The sequence below is a fragment of the Arvicanthis niloticus genome, chromosome 6 (genome assembly GCF_011762505.2).
Source record: "Arvicanthis niloticus isolate mArvNil1 chromosome 6, mArvNil1.pat.X, whole genome shotgun sequence".
NCBI lineage: Eukaryota > Metazoa > Chordata > Mammalia > Rodentia > Muridae > Arvicanthis > Arvicanthis niloticus.
The window spans coordinates 16,906,857-16,924,161 of record NC_047663.1 but is presented as its reverse complement, the minus strand read 5'-3'; the positions used below and the strand labels follow the sequence as shown (position 1 = coordinate 16,924,161).

At 45.6% G+C, this 17,305-nt stretch overlaps 1 protein-coding gene across 5 annotated transcripts in view; it reads right to left on the bottom strand.

Moving 5' to 3' along the window:
* Marchf10 (membrane associated ring-CH-type finger 10) overlaps window positions 1–17,305 on the bottom strand; it is a 90,368-nt gene that overhangs the window by 53,882 nt on the left and 19,181 nt on the right. The window lies entirely within an intron of this gene.

Below are 17,305 nucleotides of genomic sequence, written 5' to 3'. Positions count from 1 at the left end.
TTTTCTGGGGACTGGGGAGATGGATCAGCTGATGAGGAGATTGCTATGCAAATGTGAGGAGAACCAGCCTAGGTGATCAGTGATTCCAGGGACAGGGAGAAACCTTGACCCCTGACACTGAATTCTGGTCTCCAAACACACATGTCCCCCAAACTCAATTGTGTTCACAAACACAGACAGACAGATGGACAGATGGAGAGACAGACACACACAGAGACAAAGACAGATAGACAGATATGCACACAGAGACAAAGGCAGGCAGGCAGGCAGGCAGACAGACAGACAGACAGACACACACACACACACACACACACACACACACACACAGAGTGCTCCCTTGGGGCTGAGGAGATCGCTTAGTCAGTAAAGTGCTTGTTGAACAAACATGAGGACCTGAGTTCAGATCCACAGCACCCCATAAAAAGCTAAGCATGGGGAGTGCTAGAAATCTGGAGATACGGATAACCCTTGGGAAATTCTTGCCAATCTTTGAACTCCAGGTTCAGTGAAAGACTCAAAAGATAAGGTGGAGAAACAATTGAGGAAGATGCCCGCTAACCTCTGCCTCCCACATGCGTGCACACTTGTGCACATGTGTGCACACCGCCCCCCCCCCCCCCATCTAGGTGCTTACTTACAATGTGGTCTTTATGTTTCATTCAGTCCTATCAAACTTTTGATGCTTAAATTTTTGTATCTAAAATGGGAAGTGAGGCCAGCAGATGACTCAGTGGGTAAAGGTGCCAAGCCTGCCGGCCTCAATTCATTCCCCGACCCACGTGGTGCAAGCAGAGAACCAACTTCTCAAAGTTGTTCTCCGACCTTCTCGTGTGTGCTTTGGCATACTCCCAGCCACAAAAATAAAAACTTAGATTTAAAATGGTGACTGAGAGCCCACTGAAGCCGCGTTTTTTACCGTCTCTTAAGTATTCCTTTGCTTTCTAGCATAAGAAAACATTAGAGTCCATCTTGGGCCTTGAATAAGAGGAGGAAGCCATGACTGCGCCTAGGTGCGGTAGAGAAGGCTAACTGTAGATACGAGGGAGAATATAGAAAGGGGCAGAGACAGAGACATCTGGGAGAGTTCAGAGTGAACAGGGCCAGACTGAGCTGGGCCATGTGAGGGGGTGCGAGGTGGGAGCAAGAAAGGAGCTGCCCACCAAAAGGGGTAACCTGGGCCAAGAGACTGTTGTAGCCATAATAGCTGAGTTATACAGGAACCAGAGAAGCTGTGGGGAGGGAAAGCCCAGCACAGTGCCTGGGCTGGATAGTTCAGGCTAAGAGGTAGGGGTATGCTAGGTACTGCAGGACCCTGTAACAGGTAGGGACTACAGGGATGCTGGGAGAACCCAGCAGCCAGAGTACACTTTGATATGTTAATAGGTATCTCAGCCATTTGTTCCAGGTTTGAGACCTAACAAACCTTGCCTGCCTTTGATATTTCTCAAGAAATGCTAATCCTTTTTGTCTGAGAATGCTTTGTATGTTTTTTTTTTTTGGGGGGGGGGGGGAAAGGCGGGTTCTGAGACAGAGTTTCATGTCGTCCTGGCTGGCCACAAACCTCCCAAGTGCTGTAATCATGGGCCTCCCCCATGACAACTGGCTTGAGAAGGTTATTAGAAAGTAAGGATCAAAAGTTCAAAACCAGCCTTGGCAATGTAGCAAGATTGTTTGAAAAGAAGCAAAGAATAAAAGAGAACAGGAAAAGGCTGGTGTGGGGTAACCAGGTGTAATCCATTGCTGCTGGGGCGGCATTGTTTGTAAGTCCTTTCTCTGGAATAAATTAGAAATGTATATCTTTAAAAAAAAATCATGAATTCATACCAATATTTCTAATTAAAAATCAACACTGTGGGCTTTCTTTTAGATTTCTAGCCTGCCTACTTAAAATCTTTGTTCTTTAATTATATTACTGTGTTGATTCATTTGTCTCATTCTGCAATAAACGTGAAATATTTCCCAGATTATGATACAAATCTGACTTAGAATAAATCTTCAAGATAAGACTTATGGATTCTCCTTGGTTCTTTGTCTTTAGGATCTATGGCTCCATGGATGAATGTCATAATTCTTTCATTGGCCGAGCTGAATGCTCTCAAGTTTTTCCTAAGAGAAGCAGCACCGCACTGGGCATTTAAGCAGCTCTTTAGTTAAGCCCTTAAGTTCCTCGAAGCAGGAATTTATCTCACTAGATTAAAAAGCAGCACAGAGATTAAAATTCTTTTTGTTCCTAAATCATCCTCAAGAAACATTGCAGCAGACGTCCATGAGAATGGCCCTTTTTGTGTAACTTTTGTAAACACCATCTTAAAAACAGAAGCAAACCTTTTTCATTTGGGGATAAGGTTTTAATTTTAATCTGCAACTTTTATGTAATTTACTATGATCACACAGGTCCATTTATCTAATTTATTTCAAATATATACTTGACCCATTTCTGTTTTAATTTTGATTTCACATTTTATTTATTTATTTATTGTGTGTGCACACGGGCGGGGAATGAAGGGGTGCAGCATGTCACCAGTGCTCTTCTGGAGGTCAGAGGACAACTTGCAGGAATAGGTTCTGCCCTTCCACCTTGAGGGTCCCAGGGCCCACAGTTCAGGCCACTGAGCCATCTCAATGGGAGGCCGTTGTCTACCCGTTTATTTCTTTCTCCCCCCCTCTTTTTTTTTTGGTTTTGTTTTTTTGAGACAGGGTTTCTCCCTGTAGTTCCTACTGTCTTTGAACTTATTCTGTGGCCTCAAACTCAAATCCACCTGCCTTTAGCCTCCTGAGTTCTGGGATTAAAAGCATGAGCCGCCACCACCACCGGTCATCCACCTATTTCTAAAAATGATCTGAGACTATCAAAAAGACATTTATTTATTGGTCAGGGTAGAACACATTTGTAATTCCAGTACTAGGAAAGTAGAGGCAGGAGGATTGAGGTTACATAGGCCCTATTTAAAAAACTTCAAAAACAAAACTCCAAAAATAGATTTAAAAGGTGGACTGAGCAAAGTGCTATCTGACAAAGTTGGGGGGTGGTCCCCAGGGCAGGGCTGGCTGGGAAAGGAAACAAACAAACAAAAAAGTTGTTGGGTGTCAGAAACTCAGTCAGTGCTGGGGACACAGATTTATGAATTTGTCAGAACTCATCAAATCTTACTCTAAATTGTATCGTTCACTGCAAATAGCTCTTAGTCTCTATAAAACTTAAAAGAAAACCACAAAACCCCTACGTAAACTACAAAACCCAAGCAGTCAGCACTTGAGATCCGTCCGAGTGTTTAGGTGTGGAGCTCTCTGAAGGTCGGAGCTAGTGAGAGCACAGACTCGTGCAGGGCAGTCCAGGGGCATGGGTGGCAGTGGACCAGCCTTCCTAAAGCTGCGCCCCTTCCACAGTTCCTCCAGTTCATATCACGGGACTCCCAACCATAAAGTTATTTTCATTGCTACTTCACAACTGCAACCTTGTTACTATTATGAATCAGTTAACGTAAGTATCCCTGTTTTTCGATGGTCTAGTTGACTCCTGTGAAAGGGTCTTTTGATGCCCAAAGGGATCTCAACCACAGGTTGAGAACTGCTGTATCAGGTGTCTTACTTCCCTTTCCGGTTGCTGTGGTTAAACACCCTGCCAAAAGCAACTTAAGGGAGAAAGGGCTCATCTGGCAGACATAGTGCTGGAAGCCAGAAGAGGATGTCAGATCCCATGGAACTGAATTTACAGATGGTTGTGAATCTCCTTAAGGAATAGAAATAGATTGTATGATTAAACCATTATTAAAGGGTGGAGGGAACCCCTTTGGGGGTTGCATTTCAGATGTCTTTCATTTCAGATATTTACATTATGATTCATAACAGTAGCAGGATTACAGTTATGAAGTAGCAACAAAACAATTTTATGGCTCGAGGTCACCCCAACATGAGGTACTAAAGGGTCACAGTCCTAGGAAGGTTGAGAACCAATGGCCTAGGGGGATGGTTTAAGAGTGTTTAGCTTGCAAATTTAAGGAACCTGAGTTCTGATTGGAGAACCTATGAAACATTGCTGGGTGTGGTGTATGTTTGTGATCTCAATTATGGGGGAGGGGGAGACAGGAGGATCCCTGGTATGCTGGCCAGCCAGGCTAGGCTAATTGGTGAGCTCCAGGCCAAAGAGAAACCAGACTCAAAGGAGGGTTGACACCTGGGGTTGTTTTCTGGTCTCCATGTGCATGTACGTTAAAAGTCATTATTAAATAAGTTATAAAATTTCAGGGGATACAAATGGGAAGAGGGGACACGTGGCAGATGTGAGAAGGGGGAAGAAGGGTTCTACTGTAGTCAGGGGAGAAGCTGGCAGGACTTGGCTAAGGGCTGGTGGACTGTGGCAAGACAGAGAAAGCTCAAAGGCTGAGGCCAGTGTAGACCAGGGCCAGAGCAGCAAACACCTCCACATTCCACAGGGCTGTGTTACTTTCAAGACAAAGTTTGGTTCCTATTTTAAAACCTACAGAAGTGGCTTCAGCAGGCATACAGATGGGTTTCGCTTGTCAACACCACTTTACCATATTAAGATATGGAAAACAGGATTTGGAGGCAGGTAAAAGAGGAGGAGGTCTGGCTGGGAGGTCACTGAAGGAGCTTTGTGGTGATGCCAGCTATGCAGAACATCCGGTCTGGGGCATAGGCACACACCTGTAATTCCATCACTCAGGAGACTGAGGCAGAAGAATGAGGAGTTTGAGGATAGCTTGGGCCACAGAAACCAAACCACTACCAATAACAACAAAATTATACAGGAGAAGTAAGATGTGTAGGACTAATGGTGAACTCCTCAAACGGCGGGGGTGGGGGAAGGGTGGGGAGACTGTCAGATTTCCATGATACACTGAAGAAAGAATAAAGGGCCAAGCTGGAGGCTTGTGATCAGCCTGGGACCTGCGATCAGCTTGAGGTGTCTTTTTCAGACATCCAAGTAGAGAGAGAGTGAGACTGCAGTAGAGTTTTAAATCTGGGAATCAAGAAGTGGGGTTTGAGCTGGAAGTGTAGATTTGGGGGTCACCGGTAGTTAACCCCTCAACTTTGGCAGTTACAATGTTCCTGAGATAACTCTAAGCAGCACACAGAGAGAACAAGTTTTGGTGTGGCACGGGCTTGGGTGGTGACAAGTGACATCTTTACAGTAACAGTCTACCCATCTCCACCTGTAAGCTAAGCTGCAGGTGCCTGGCCACTGTAGTATGAGCAGGACCTGTGATTTTTGTCACCCGTGAAAGTCACAGATATTTTCACAGCTCAGTAAATTTGTTGCGGATGTCTCAAAATACCTTCTCCCATCGCTTGTTATTTAACGTGTTAATAAGGAAGCACATACATTACCGAATCACAATTTTCTAAAAATATTTTGATGACTATTTCCATAAAAGCAGTTTCCTTTGAAAGCCTGTGTCTTATTTTATGCCTGAAAGCAATTCTAAGGCAATGAACCTAAAGTGGTCACTGGGTGTGTGGCTCAAAGGCTAAGAACCACCCCTCCCCCGACCCCAGGGAGAGAGTAAGATTAGAACCACACCCCGAGGAATCCCAGGGTTCAGGAAGTGAGTGGAGGAGGATGAGAAGTGGGGATAAAGTGCCTTCAGAGATTCGGAGGAAGCCAGGGCAAGAGTGGCTCGGTAGCCACCCCACGGGAGTGGTTGTGTGTGTGTGTGTGGCCAGCACCACGCAAAGCTGCTCCGTGGGGAGACGTGGAAGTCACTTGACAAAGAGCATTTCTGGAGAGCGACGTGTGTGGAAACCAGATTGGAGTGGGTTGAGGAGAGAGTAGGAGGTGGGAAACGGAGTCAGGCAGTGTAAATAATTCTTTGGGGAACTTGGGGTGTGAAGGAGAAGTGGAGGGGAGCAGGGAAAGGAAGGCTGCTCTGTCTCTTTTTAGATCATGACTACATGCTGATGGGAAAGCCCTCTGCAGAGCTGGCTGACGCAAGCAGAGAAGGGCTGGACAGGAAGAGGGGAGGGAGGGAGGGTTGGAAGTGGGTGGAAATAGGAGTGAGGTAGGAGAGGGGATGGATTGGAAACCAGGGAAAAAGGTTTTAGGTTAGAGTTGAGCAGAGACACTGGGCAGCTTTGAGAAATGCTTGGAAGTTTTGCTGGCTGTGAGCCCATGCAAAGTGGGGTGACATTTTCTTTAGCAGCAATGCATGAGATCCTTTGCGATGACAGTAAGATGCAGGATGTGCCTGTGCGTGTGTGTGTGTACACGCACATGTGTATGTGTGTGCGTGTGCGTGTGCATGTGTAAAGGAGGAGGCACTTGAGATGCTTTGGGAACTGGGGCCAGGGTGAGGCTTGTTTATCTAAATGGCTGCTCAAGTCATTAGATAATGTGTCTGGAGATCAGGAAGGGGTCGGCAGAGAATCAGCTGCCTGTCAGAGCCTCACTGACTAAGGAAGCGTAATCAGGAGACCAGAAGGAATGGTAAGAGGAGAAGATGATGGACTCCAACTACACAAGCCAAGGAAATACAGGAGCTGCGCTCTGGGAGCAGTAGGGGAGAGCCCTCCTCTTTTCTGGTCCTGGGGGCAGATGTTAAAGTCATACAGACAGCAGCCCTGCAGGGCAGTCTTACAGGTGCTGGTAAGAGGCCATCTTCCTAACACTAAGATAGAGAAGGAAGCTCTTGGGAAGAGATTTGTACATTTCCTGTAACCTGACAGCTCGCTCACCACTTCTGCTTCTAACTCCCCATGGCAGGATCTGCATTAAAATCTAAAATTATCATTCTCTGTAGAGCTTTCTCTTGCTTTTGTTCCATCCATCCATCCATCCATCCATCATCCATCCATCCATCCATCCTTCCATCCATCCATCTTTCCATACCATCATCTTTCCATCCATCTATCCATCTTTCCATCCCATCCATCCATCCATCCATCCATCCATCAATCCTTCCATCCATCCATCCATCTTTCCATACCATCATCTTTCCATTCATCTATCCATCCATCCATCCATCCATCCATCCATCCATCCATCTTTCCATACCATCATCTTTCCATCCATCTATCCATCTTTCCATCCCATCCATCCATCCATCCATCCATCCATCTTTCCATCCATCCATCTTTCCATACCATCATCTTTCCATTCATCTATCCATCCATCCATCCATCCATCCATCCATCCATCCATCTTTCCATCCATACATCTTTCCATACCATCATCTTTCCATCCATCCATCCATCCATCCATCCATCCATCCATCCATCCATCCATCCATCTTTCCATCCATCCATCCATCCATCCATCCATCCATCCATCCATCTTTCCATCCCATCTATCCATCCATCCATCATCCATCCATTCATCCTTCTTTCCATCCATCCATCCATCCTTCTTTCCATCTATCCATCCATCTTTCCATCCCATCCATCCATTTTTCCATCCCATCCTTCTTTCCATCTATCCATCCATCCATCCATCCATCATCCATCCATCCATCCTTCTTTCTATCCATCCATCCATCCATTCATCATCCATCCATCCTTCTTTCCATCTATCCATCCATCTTTCCATCCCATCCATCCATCTTTCTATCCCATCCATCCATCCATCATCCATCATCCATCCATCCATCCATCCATCCATCCATCCATCTTTCTATCCCATCCATCCATCCATCATCCATCTATCCATCCATCCATCCATCCATCACCCATCCATCCATCTTTCCATCCATCCATCCATCCATCCATCCATCACCCATCCATCCATCTTTCCATCCATCCATCCATCCATCCATCCATCCATCCATCCATCCATCCATCTTTCTACCCTATCCATCCATTTTTCTATCCCATCCATCCATCATCCATCCATCTATTCATCCATCCATCCATCCATCTTTCTATCCCATCCATCCACCATCCATCCATCCTTCTTTCCATCCATCCATCCATCCTTTTCTTTCCATCCATCCAACCATCCATCCATCACCCATCCATCCATCTTTCCAACCATCCATCCATCTATCCATCTTTCCATCCATCCATCCATCCATCCATCCATCCATCCATCCATCCATCTTTCTACCCCATCAATCCGTCCATCTTTCCATCCATCTATCTTTCCATCTTTCCATCCATCCATCCTTCTTTCCATCCATCATCCATCCATCCATCCATCCATCCATCCATCCATCTTTCCATCCCATCCATCTTTCCATCCCATCCATCTTCCCATCCATCCATCTTTCCATCCCATCCATCTTCCCATCCATCCATCTTCCCATCCATCCTTCTTTTCATCCATCCATCTACCCATCCATCCATCCATCCATCCATCCATCCATCCATCCATCCATCCATCTTTCCATCCTATCCATCCATCCATCCATCCATCCATCCATCCATCCATCCATCTAATCATTTATGGTCCCACCATGTAGCTTAGGTTGACCCACTGAGCACCGGGGTTACAGGTGTGTGCCACCACAGCCAGCTCCCCTAGATTTTTATTAGATTGGACAGGTACTGTGTTGAGCTACAGCTTTTTGTGGTGTCTTAGTTTAATCACACTGGGTGACTTGAGGGAGGGACATGGTTTATTCATTACTCTGCACTCTAGTACCTAACGCAGTGTGCTCTACTGAAATGATTTATAATTTCTGCATTTTAGTTTATTATTTTAAAATTTAAATTTGTTTTATTTTTAATTGGCAAATAATTATATTTTAATTTTTTAAATGAATGAAGCATTATGAAAACAAAATAAAAGGCTATTTTAGGATGAAATGCTGTGTGTTATAAAATCTACTTAATGTGGGCACCCATCTGAATACTTGTCTCTTGCAACTGAAAAAATTTAAGATTTCGATATCTGAATTTTAATTGGTTTCTAACAAATTTTTGTTGTTGTTTCAGGAATTAATTGGAACCATTTTTAAAAAGCAGATAATTTTAATAAAATGAAGTACAGTGAGATACATAGTATTAAAAACAGGGGGAAGGAAAGATGTTTTATCATAATGTCCTCTGCAGTTTCTGAGCTCGAAGTCCAATTAACACAGGGAACTATTTGGGTCAGAGGCCACTAGTTCTTGGTACCAACAATTTCTTTCAGCTGGGATCACTATTGGTGTGGCTGTCAAGCCGGCTGCACAGCAGGATCAGCCTCACAGAAGAGCGAGGCTGATTTGCGTATCTTCTGAGAGATGCCGGACAGCTCTGCAGAGGCATCCCAACCCAAACTGACAGTTGCCCCATTTTAATGTCAGGCCATATTTTTAAATCACCTGGTGGGACTGTGACAAAATGCATAAATGAAGGATGAACGGCACCCTGCCAGCTCCTCTGACCATATAGTTACTGCTTCTTCACTTCTGCGTGGCTGCCACAGAAGACCTACAGCCCCCAGGTTCGTGTGCAGAAAGGGAGAGTTTCTAACTTAAGCACAGGAGGCCCATCCGATTCGGGCTGGTTGGTTTCCTGAAAGGACCAGCTAACACTCAGGTCCCTATGAATCCCGAGGAACCCTTTGGGAGCTGTTCTGAGGTTTTTCTGACCTCCAAGCTTCATACCCTGCTGTTTCTGTGTCTGTGTGCTGACCTGCCTGTGACAAAGGGGACTTACGCAGTGTTGTGACTGAACCTTTGCAAGTGGTACACGAAAAAAAGACTGAATACTGGCACAGGCTTGCTTCGGTCACTAATTTCAATCCAGTTCACTGGGTATTCTCCTGTCCATGTGAACTGAGGGTTCACATTCTGGCTGTTGTAGCAGCATGGCTCTGACATTAGGGTGCGGTTATTCCTAACATATTAGCGGTTAAATGAGCCCTAGGCTTCTACTGCATAACCGACACCAGACACACAACCATAAACAGTATCTTCTGTTTCTCTGTCTAAGGAAACAGGTCTTATTCCATGGTGAGCCTGAGCCAGAGGGCACTCTGAGAATTTACAAGAGTAAATGCTGTCCCTGGACCTCCAGAAAACCTGGGGAATTCTCCCCAGAACGGGTGCCCTAGACAGTCAATGCAGAGATGTCTGTATGGGTCAGGCCAATAAGCATATAGGTGTTTGATCATGATCCCAAGGACAGTGGGGAAAGTAGTGAGGGGTTTTAAATGGCTGTCATCCATTTTAAGTCAATGGCTTCTAGAGAAGTGTCACTCTTATGGTCAGCCTCTTAGACTGACTGGGAAGGCAAAGAAAGGCAAGATGGCCAGAGAATCCATTACTACAACAATCCAGACAGAAAGAAAGAATATAGGGCCCAGCAAGGGAATTTATGTAGGCAGATACTAGAGAGGCGATAAGACAAGTAGGCTTTGGCATCCTGTGAGGAGGCGGGGCTAGGAGAGGGTGGGCGGGGTCTAAGACAACTTCCAGAATTCTGGCTGGAATAGAAATAAAAACTCAGGAAGAGGAACCAGTTTGAGGTGAGATGATGCATTCAGCCAGCCCTTGAGACTGAGGGACTTTCAGGCACTCTGATGAACCCAGCGAAGATTGTAAACAACTCACAGGAAAAGTCTCTCAGATCCAGGCTTGTTAGACTGTGGGATGCACATTCCCTCCCGGTGGCGCACCCTGGTTGGTGGGCGGGGACCAGTTGGGATGTCAACTGCAGAAGTTGTGTGCAGAGCCACTGATTGCCCAGGTGCACGTCTAGGGTGCGGGATCTGTGTTAGAGCTGGGAGGGCAGCTGAGAGGAACACCACACCAGGTGTCAGAGATGACTCAGCCTCCCAGGGTGGGGCCCTTCAGCATGTAAAAGCCCCAAGCGTGTGTGTGTGTGTGTGTGTGTGTGTGTGTGTGTGTGTGTGTGTGTGTGTGAGTGGTGTGAGTGTGTGTGTGTGTGTGTGTGTTGCCTGCCTCCTCGTCGTCAGCACACAGGCCTGGGGCCAGGAGGAAGAAAGGCCTGGCCCTCAAGGAGCCCTGACAATGGACAGGCAGAACTCAGAGAAAATTAAAAGTGTGACTCATGGAACACAGATGTCATATTCTAAGCTGTGGCTGCTTTCATGACTGTGCTCAGGGTGACAGCAGGCTGACATTGACAGATTAATGAGAGAACAACCACCTGAGAGCCCTTTGAAAGATGAGAAGTGAACGTTCCACAGGAAGGTTAGGATGACTAGATACACAGGTGAGGAAAGGAACCGCGCAAAGTACCTGTGACACATACGCCTCACGTGCGTGTGAGTGCGCACACAGCATGCGTGTACACACAGAGAGAGAGAGAGAGAGAGAGAGAGAGAGAGAGAGAGAGAGAGAGAGTGTCCCAGCCTTCCCTGGACTATCAGCTGTGACTCTTCTGGGAAACAGGATTCTTTTCTGGTCCGTAGAGTCTTGTTTTGTTGGGGCAGTTGTGTTCCTGTCCGACTCTCAGTCGCAATGGAAATGCTGTTTACCTTCATGAGCCACTGTGTCTGGCATTGGCTGAGTGGCTGCTGAGCAAGTGGAAGTCAATTTGAAAAAAAGGTTTGTTTTTAAATTACGCGAATTTTTTTAGTTAAAGACTGAAGAGGTGGTTCAGTGGTGAGGACCCAGGTTTGGTTCCCAGCACCCACAGGGCAGCCCACAACCATCTGTAACTCTAGTTTCAGGGGATCCGAAGCTGTCTTCCGGATTCCTTTGGCATCAGGTACACATGTAGTTTACATCCATGCATGGAGGTGTTCACACACACATATACAGTTAAAAGTAAAACCTGTATTTATTATTGTGAGTGCATGAGAGCATGCTATCCCCAAGATGTGGAAGTCAGGGGACTCTGGAGTCTCTTCTCTTTTCACACTTCTGTATGGAGATGCCAGGGCTAGAAATTCCAGTTGCCTGGCTTGCAGAGGCAACCTTTATCCACTGAACTATCTCTCTGGCCCTACTACTTTTTTTTTTTTTTTATCATGTTTGTTTGTTTGTTTATCTTGAGTCAGAACCTCAGATAGCCTAGGCTGGCCTTGAACTTATTTATAAAGGAGAATGACCTCGAACTGTTGATCCTCTTGATTCTATCTCACTTTTCTTTTGTTTGTTTTTTTTGTTTGTTTGTTTTTTTGTTTTTCGAGACAAGGTTTCTCTGTATAGCCTTGGCTGTCCTGGAACTCACTCTGTAGACCAGGCTGTCCTGGAACTCAGAAATCCACCTGCCTCTGCCTCCCAAGTGTTGGGATTAAAGGCGTGCGCTACCACGACAGGGCCCATCCACCAGATTTATGGAGACAGGGTCTTTCAGTCTGCAGAACACCAGTTAGCTAGACTGGCTGAGGAGGGAGTGGTGGAGAGCCACCCTCCTCCACAGACCTGTGCCATCATGCCCAGCTTTTACTTGGATGCTTGGGGTCCGACCTCTGATCTGAACGTTTGCCCAGTTGGCACTGAGCCAGCCTCAATACAGATTTTTTTCCCCCTTTTAAAGATACTTCAGGTTACTTGAAGAGGCTTTGTTTTTTAATCTCCCGAGTCTGCATGGATTCTCATGGACAAAACAATTACAGTGTTTATGTTGGGTAACAGCTTTTCCTTCTGAAGCTTATTTTGCTTGCTGGGAGGTTTGGGTGACCTCACTGAAGTAAACATTACAGAAAGCAGGCCCGGGCCATGACCAGCTGCTTCTTGGTATCAGCTAAACTGCCTACACCATTTTCCAGTATAATTCTGGGTCTTTGTGACCTGCAATCTAAATATTTGGTTGTTCTGCTGCTGGGAGTTGAAGGATGATAACCCCGTTCCTATCGGCAAAGGGAAGGATGCCCATGGAAAAGCTGAGCTGAATTCTATCTTTTTCCACTTTTCATTTATTTTTATTTGTATATGTGTTCAGTGTGCGTGTGCATATGTGCACATTCCTGTGTGCGTGTGTATGTGTGCACCATGAACGTACAGGTGCCTACAGATCAGGGAATTAGAGATCAGTGGTCGTGAGCCACCTGATGTGGATACTGGGAACAAAACTCTGTGGGAACAAAACTCTGGTCCTCTGGCAGAGGGCTTAACCACTAAGCCGTCTCTCCAGCCGCCCCATCGCCCTTCTTAGTGAGGATTCATGGAGACTGCTTGTCTCCAGTCCTTGAGCAAGAATACGGGATCCAGAAGATGAGGAAGGCTCACATTGAGTCTCCTCATGCAGGCCTGCTGCCTCCCCTCAGCGTCCCCCTGCTCTGCCCCTCGCCTCATCCCTCATCTTCTATGGGGAAATCAGGTCATGGCTAGTCTCTGTTAAGGTTAGAGAGAATAATACATCTCGGTACTCCATCAGTCACAGCAGTTGTGATGGGCGGGTGGAGGGAAGGTCAGTCATGGCAGCTGTGACGGGCGGGTGGAGGGAAGGGCTACTTCTCCTTCTTCTGTGAACACTGATCTATAATGATCCAGCTTCTAGATGGGTGTGTAGAGCTACTGTCTATCTCCATGATAAATTCTAAGTGGTTCAAAACAGCTCATGATGTTGTCTTCTGACCCTCTAGAGAGGTTTATGAGTAGTGACCACATCATGTTGGCTTTTAGAAATGTGGTCGGGCATGAGGCAGAGGTGAAGAAAAATGTTCTAGAAGCCACAAAACCTGTTTCTTCATTGATGCCTGTTGGGGCATCATTTGTGGTAGAACTGGCTAACAAGGAAGTTTACATACATGATTTAATGTTAGCTCATCTCTCAGAAAGGTCATTCTCACGATGGTCCTGCAAGATAAGCATAATATAGTAAGTGTCCCCTTGGAGGATTGAGGCACTTTGCTTAAACTTACAGGGTGACAAAGGTGGAACGGTCTTCTGTTGCGTTTTCTGGACTTGGGAGGTGCCTCACTAAAGAGCATCACAGCAGCAGGCTTGGTAGAGATGGCTTCACTTTGGACTTAAACATCACCTTTGCAGACCCAGAGAGCCTTAGGTTATGAAGAGGAGGTGTGTCCAGGAGCAGCTGCTGGGTTTAACTCTGTTCGGAGACGATCTGCCCACCTCAAGGAGGGTGTCTGGAAATGATAGCTTGACACTGAGCCCTTACTTGATGGTAAACGCCTCTTTGTTCCAAGCTCATCAGAAGTGCGACAACTGGAGTCTGGGTTAAGAAATGAACCCGTGATGACAACCAAGATTCAAGGGTCAAAATTTGGTCAGAGTGGGCTTCAAAGAATAATGGAACATCGGAAAATTTTCCATGCATTCAACAACTGACTTTCACAGGGGATATGCCTGGCTTCTCAAATCAGATACAAAACAGAGTGTCTGTTCGAGGCTCTGCAATCTCTGGAAGGAAATGACTGGGTGCACTTCCCCACACACACCCTGGGAGAGGTTGTTTGGACCACAGAATCTCACTTGTCTCTCTTTCCAGCCCTTTTCTGATTGACCAAGGATGTTTTTCCTGCTGTGACATTTAATACGCTAGGCTCTGGAAATTGGATCTGTCTGGCCTGGTTCTCCTTTGGGAGATGCCAGCTTTCTTCTTTCTTATGTTAGATCTCTGGAAGAGTTGGTCCAGTACCCCCTGGCACTGTGTGCCTTTCAGAAAGAGGCTTATTTAATAAGTCGTGCATTCCCTCAGGGGTTGGAGATACTGCAGTGCTGGCTGAGGCACTAACAACTGGACTGTTGCAGAAATCTGGGGAATGACTCAAACGAACCCTTGGTCCTGAGTTTGGAGTTTTTCTTGCATCTGCTTTGAGTCTCTTAAGGGACCATGGGCCATTTTCTCTTTTGTACCCAGCTCCGATATTGAGCAGAGCAGGATAGGCATGCAAACACACACGTCATACATCAATAATTCCATCTCCCATGTTGCTCTTCATCTGTTTTTTTTTTTTGTGTGTGTGTGTGTGTGTCCAGAGTCGAATGTTGTAGTATCCCATGTCTCAAATGATGAGAGTAAAGCAGAAGTGCAAACCACTGTGGAAAATTCAGATTCTATCCATTTGAAGATATTATTTGAAGAGTTAAAATTGATTTGCAAGTATTATTTCATAGGTGTGGTGACATAATGCAACATGGAAATCCCTGTCCTTGCCATCTTCCTCCTCCTCCTCCTCTTCCTCCTCCTCCTTTTTCCTGACACAGCCTCATCATGTAGCCTTGGTTGGTCTGGAACATGCTATGTATAACAAGCAGGCCTCTAGCGCACTCAGATCCTCTTGTCTTTGCCTCCCGAGTGCTGGGATTAAAGGTGTGTGGCACCATGCCTGGCCTCCTGGCCTTTTAATAGAGATGGTTAGTTCTATGTGATGTCTGCTGTCAACTTTGTGTTGGTTATAAGTAAATATAAAATTGAGTCAGAAAATCAGATCTGAGTAGTCTATGGCAACAGAAGCCATTTTTTACATAGTTACTTTTAAAGGGAAGCCATGCCCTTGTTTGGAAGTGGTCTGGGGGCTGGTGTGACCTTGGTGGAAAGGGTGATTTTTATGTCGGGGAAGAGAGAGCTACAGACATCTGACAGCAGCTTATCCTGTGGCTGGCAGAGAGGAACACCAGGGATGAGTCTGGAGTGGTCCAGAGGCGTGTGCACTGTCTGTTGTGAATCATGACTGTGACCTAGTATGTGACCCTCTCTGTATGAAACGGCAGGACTCGGGTGTCCATTTGTTTGGGAATCCCAGTCTAGGAGAACTGCTAAGTGCTGCTGTCTGCCTTAAAATTACATCACTTTTTTTTTGTATCTGTCCTTGATTTTTTTTTTATTCTAAGTGTAAAAGTGCCAGAATTTATCTTAGTACTAAAAATATGTTGCTCTAACCAAACCAGCTTTAGTTTTTGGATTAACCTCATTCCCTTGGTGTCAGCAGCAGCAGGCTTTATATTTAGTCCTTGACCAGCAGGGAGAGACCCAGGAGAAACGTTCTGGCAGATGCCAATGTGGTGAGATGGTCTCTTTCACCTTCAGACTGTAGGTGGGATAGTTTATCGTGTGCTTTTATATCCCTTAATAGGGAGTATATATCTCTCCCAGAGAAACAGCTACATCCATAAACATCAATCACTGATGTTTTTAAGGTGTCCTTTGAACATTAAATAACTACTGTGTGAACACCATAGATTAAAGAAGGAATCAAGAGCTTGATTGATATTGGGTATCCAAGATCTGTCTCGGAGATTCATGCCACTGATAGGAAAGAGACAATCCCTCCTCTGGAGTCTGTTTCAGGCATAAAATATTAAATAAGAATTCATAAGGGGTATTTTACTCACCTTAAATCAATTCGCCTTGCTAACAGCCAGGGTTGGAGGCAGTTTGTGGTCTTTCAGCTCTTACACGGAATAAGTAAAATACTTAGACAGAGAAGACCTTAAACAGGAGACACTGCTCTGGGGTCAGCTCGTCTGGGATGGAATGCCCTCTCCACTTCGAACTGCCTGTGAAACTGTAGCTAAGGCTCCTTAGGACCACTTGAAGCAAGCCGTCATCTGTAATGTGGCCAAGGGGTGTGTGTGTGTGTGTGTGTGTGTGTGTGTGTGTGTGTGTGTGTTCATGCGTGGATTCATAAAGAGCCCTGGTTAGCATTTTGTCAGCTTGGTCCAAGCTAGTCATCTGGCAAGGGGAAACCTCAGTTGAGAAAGTGCCTCCACTGATTGGTCTGGGGGGAGCATTTTCTTGATTAATGGTTGATGTGTGAGGGTCAGACCATGTGGGCGGTGCTACCCCTGGGTAGGTGGCCCTGGATGCTATAAAGGAACTGAGTGAGCTCTGGATCGAATAAGTCAGTACTCAGCACCCTTCCTTCCATCGGCCCTGCTTTAGTTCCTGCCCCACCTTCCCCTCATGATGGATGGTAAGATGAAACAAACCCTTTCCTCCCTGAGTTGCTTTTGCTCATGGTGTTTATTATATCAACAGAAGGTAAACTAGGGTGGGGTGGGGGTGCTGTTAGCTCAGGCTAGCCTCAAACTGCTGATTCTCCTGCCTCTTACATGCTGTGATTATACGCATGTACCAACATGCTGTGATTATACGCATGTACCAACATGCTGTGATTATACGCATGTACCAACATGCTGTGATTATACGCATGTACCAACATGCTGTTTATATGTCTTAATATGTATATACTAAGCCAAATGTGATGGCATATGCCTATAATCCTAGCATTTGTGAAGTAGAAGCAAGAGTTCAAGGTCAGCCTTGGTTACATAGCCTTTTTGAGGCTAGCCTGAGACACATAATACCCTGTCTCAAAAACAAAACTATATGCTTACATTAGATAGGTAGATTCACATATATATATGAAAATGAATGAAATGAGCTTATACATGTGAAACACTGACTACAATTAGCAATGGTATTCACACTTGAATACTGGCTTCTGTGAACACTATAATATTGCTATAATACTACATTGTTCTTA